At 48.1% G+C, this 4,388-nt stretch overlaps 1 long non-coding RNA gene across 1 annotated transcript; it reads right to left on the reverse strand.

Annotated features, from left to right (window-relative positions):
• Positions 1-469: 469 nt before the first annotated feature.
• LOC128374482 (uncharacterized) lies at positions 470-1,761 on the reverse strand. The gene is made up of 3 exons (XR_008323000.1): positions 1,717-1,761; positions 623-736; positions 470-507 (listed from the first exon to the last, which is right to left on the reverse strand). It is a non-coding gene; the product is annotated as an uncharacterized LOC128374482 (long non-coding RNA).
• Between the last annotated feature and the right edge of the window lie 2,627 nt (positions 1,762-4,388).

A 4,388-nucleotide genomic window follows, 5' to 3' on the forward strand; every position in this document is an offset into this window, starting at 1 on the left:
CAGAGCCGACCCAGAACCCAGCACACAGAGGTCCAGTGAATGTGGTGTTGAAGGTGTGGAGGTGGATCAGTGTGTCAGAGGAGACTCTGTAGAAGGACAGAGTGCCAGCAGGACAGTCCACATACACTGCTACTCTGTTAGAGACAGAGGAGGAGGAGGAGGAGATGGATGTTTCTCTCCTATTGTGATAGACATAGTAACCATAACCATCAGAGCAGATCAGAATCCAGGACTGATCGTTCCATCCAAACAAACAGTCATCTCTGTTTCCTTTCCTGCTGATTCTTCTGTAACTCACTGATATATAAACGTCTCCTCTCCACTCGACCTCCCAGTAACAGCGACCAGTCAGATCATTTCTACACAGCAGCTGAGACCAGTAGTCAAATCTGTCTGGATGATCAGGATATGACTGATCCTCCTCCACACGTGTCACCTTCCTGTTGTTATCAGACAGTTTGAGTTTTCTGTGCATTGAGTTTGGATCCAGTTCCAGTTCACAGGCATCTGATGGAGAGAACGAGACACAATACAGCTGCAGTTATTGATGATGTCATCATCTTCATCCTCAGCAGGATGTGAATGAGTGATGTCACATTTTGATGAATGAAAACACACTTACACTTCCAAAGACCTGGTGTCAACCATCGTTCTCCAGCAGGCTGCAGCCTGAAAGGAGGAGAGAGAGTCAAACACCTGTCTGTCCACCTGTCTGTCCATACCTGAGAGTGTCCATCTGTCTGTCCATACATGAGAGTGTCCATCTGTCTGTCCATCCACACCTGAGAGTGTCCATCTGTCTGTCCACACCTGAGAGTGTCCACCTGTCTGTCTGTCCATACCTGATAGTGTCCACCTGTCTGTCTATACCTGATAGTGTCCACCTGTCTGTCCATACCTGAGAGTGTCCATCTGTCTGTCCATACCTGAGAGTGTCCACCTGTCTGTCCACACCTGAGAGTGTCAACCTGTCTGTCCACACCTGAGAGTGTCCACCTGTCTGTCTGTCCATACCTAAGAGTGTCCATCTGTCTGTCCGTACCTGAGAGTGTCCACCTGTCTGTCTATACCTGAGAGTGTCCACCTGTCTGTCCATACCTAAGAGTGTCCACCTGTCCATACCTGAGAGTGTCCACCTGTCTGTTCATACCTGAGAGTGTCCATCTGTCTGTCCATACCTAAGAGTGTCCACCTGTCCATACCTGAGAGTGTCCACCTGTCTGTCCATACCTTAGAGTGTCCACCTGTCTGTCCATACCTGAGAGTGTCCACCTGTCCATACCTAAGAGTGTCCACCTGTCTGTCAATACCTGAGAGTGTCCACCTGTGTCTCCATACCTAAGAGTGTCCATCTGTCTGTCCGTACCTGAGAGTGTCCACCTGTCTGTCTATACCTGAGAGTGTCCACCTGTCTGTCTACACCTGAGAGTGTCCATCTGTCTGTCCATACCTAAGAGTGTCCACCTGTCTGTCCATACCTAAGAGTGTCCACCTGTCTGTCCATACCTAAGAGTGTCCACCTGTCTGTCCATACCTGAGAGTGTCCATCTGTCTGTCCGTACCTGAGAGTGTCCACCTGTCTGTCCATACCTAAGAGTGTCCATCTGTTTGTCCATACTTGAGAGTGTCCATCTGTCTGTCCATACCTGAGAGTGTCCACCTGTCTGTCCATACCTGAGAGTGTCCACCTGTCTGTCCATACCTGAGAGTGTCTACCTGTCTGTCCATACCTGAGAGTGTCCACCTGTCTGTCCGTACCTGAGAGTGTCCACCTGTCCATATCTGAGAGTGTCCACCTGTCCATATCTGAGAGTGTCCACCTGTCCATACCTGAGTGTCCACCTGTCTGTCCATACCTAAGAGTGTCCACCTGTCTGTCCATACCTGAGAGTGTCCACCTGTCTGTCCATACCTAAGAGTGTCCACCTGTCCATACCTGAGAGTGTCCACCTGTCTGTCCATACCTAAGAGTGTCCACCTGTCTGTCCATACCTAAGAGTGTCCACCTGTCTGTCCATACCTGAGAGTGTCCATCTGTCTGTCCGTACCTGAGAGTGTCCACCTGTCTGTCCATACCTGAGAGTGTCCACCTGTCCATATCTGAGAGTGTCCACCTGTCTGTCCATACTTGAGAGTGTCCATCTGTCTGTCCATACCTGAGAGTGTCCACCTGTCTGTTCATACTTGAGAGTGTCCACCTGTCTGTCCATACTTGAGAGTGTCCACCTGTCTGTCCATACTTGAGAGTGTCCACCTGTCTGTCCATACCTGAGAGTGTCCACCTGTCTGTCCATACCTAAGAGTGTCCACCTGTCTGTCCATACCTGAGAGTGTCCATCTGTCTGTCCATACCTGAGAGTGTCCACCTGTCTGTCTGTACCTGAGAGTGTCCATCTGTCCATACCTGAGAGTGTCCATCTGTCTGTCCATACCTGAGAGTGTCCACCTGTCTGTCCATACCTAAGAGTGTCCATCTGTCCATACCTGAGATTGTCCACCTGTCTGTCCATACCTGAGAGTGTCCACCTGTCTGTCCATACCTGAGAGTGTCCACCTGTCTGTTCATACCTGAGAGTGTCCACCTGTCTGTTCATACCTGAGAGTGTCCACCTGTCTGTCCGTACCTGAGAGTGTCCACCTGTCCATATCTGAGAGTGTCCACCTGTCCATATCTGAGAGTGTCCACCTGTCCATACCTGAGAGTGTCCACCTGTCTGGCCATACCTAAGAGTGTCCACCTGTCCATATCTGAGAGTGTCCACCTGTCCATACCTGAGAGTGTCCACCTGTCTGTCCATACCTGAGAGTGTCCATCTGTCTGTCCATACCTGAGAGTGTCCACCTGTCTGTCCATACCTAAGAGTGTCCACCTGTCTGTCCATACCTAAGAGTGTCCACCTGTCTGTCCATACCTGAGAGTGTCCATCTGTCTGTCCGTACCTGAGAGTGTCCACCTGTCTGTCCATACCTGAGAGTGTCCACCTGTCCATATCTGAGAGTGTCCACCTGTCTGTCCATACTTGAGAGTGTCCATCTGTCTGTCCATACCTGAGAGTGTCCACCTGTCTGTTCATACTTGAGAGTGTCCACCTGTCTGTCCATACATGAGATTGTCCACCTGTCTGTCCATACCTGAGAGTGTCCACCTGTCTGTCCACACCTAAGAGTGTCCACCTGTCTGTCCATACCTGAGAGTGTCCACCTGTCTGTCCATACCTGAGAGTGTCCACCTGTCTTCTCCATACCTGAGAGTGTCCACCTGTCTGTCCATACCTGAGAGTGTCCATCTGTCTGTCCACCTGTCTTCTCCATACCTGAGAGTGTCCACCTGTCTGTCTATACCTGAGAGTGTCCACCTGTCTCTCCATACCTGAGAGTGTCCACCTGTCTGTCCATACCTGAGAGTTTCCAGTCTCCAGTGTGGATCCTGCAGTCCAGCAGACAGGATCTTCTCTCCTGAGTCTCCTGGATGATTGTATCTCAGGTCCAGCTCTCTCAGATGGGAGGGGTTGGACCTCAGAGCTGAGGCCAAAGAAGCACAGCCTTCCTCTGTGATCAGACATCCTGACACACTGAACACACACAAAACAACACACATGTCACATGATCTGAGATCACTGCAGGACTGGAAGCTCCTGTGTTTATTACTGTCATCACCAATGTGTTTCTGTCATTTTTACAGTTCAACTTCATACTTTCAGTCACTACTTCTCAATTCAAATGGACAACCACTGTAAAGCTTTTATTGTGAAGTACTTCCAGCTTCCTGTAACCTTAGTCAACAAGATGTTAGTGACTGCTAATTCTTCACTGCTAAAAATAGATGTTAATAAAATAAAAAGCAGCCACAGGGAGCTGATTGGATGAAGAGCTGCAGGTGACAGACTCTGACTACAGTTGGTATGAACATCAAACCTCCAACACGTCACAGAGCTAAATGACTCCGTCTCAGATGCTCACAGTTTAATACAGAACAGGAATCACCACTAATGTGCAAATAAGGACTGAACACTGTGGAAATAACAGTAAAAAATAACAGAAAGCAAACATTTCTGACTCCTTCATTCAGTTTCAGTGATCATCCAGTTTTAAGGTTGTTTGAAACTAAAGAAGAATTAAATGGTGGTTAACAAGATAACAGCTGAGGTGAAGTGTCATATCACCATGGTGAGTAACAACCACTATCATCCCAGCACAGATACTGCTCTGAGATTAAAAGAAACTACAACTGTTACCAAAACCTGTTCACTGAATAAATGTCTGTGTGTTTTACTTTGAGCCAGTTACACAGTTAAACTCCTCTCTGGTATTTCAGGTTCCAACAGCAGAGACAAAACAAAACTAATAAATATATATTAATAGAAAGTTATTCACAGGGTCTAAACACA

This window comes from Scomber japonicus, chromosome 15 (genome assembly GCF_027409825.1).
Source record: "Scomber japonicus isolate fScoJap1 chromosome 15, fScoJap1.pri, whole genome shotgun sequence".
NCBI classification, from domain to species: domain Eukaryota; kingdom Metazoa; phylum Chordata; class Actinopteri; order Scombriformes; family Scombridae; genus Scomber; species Scomber japonicus.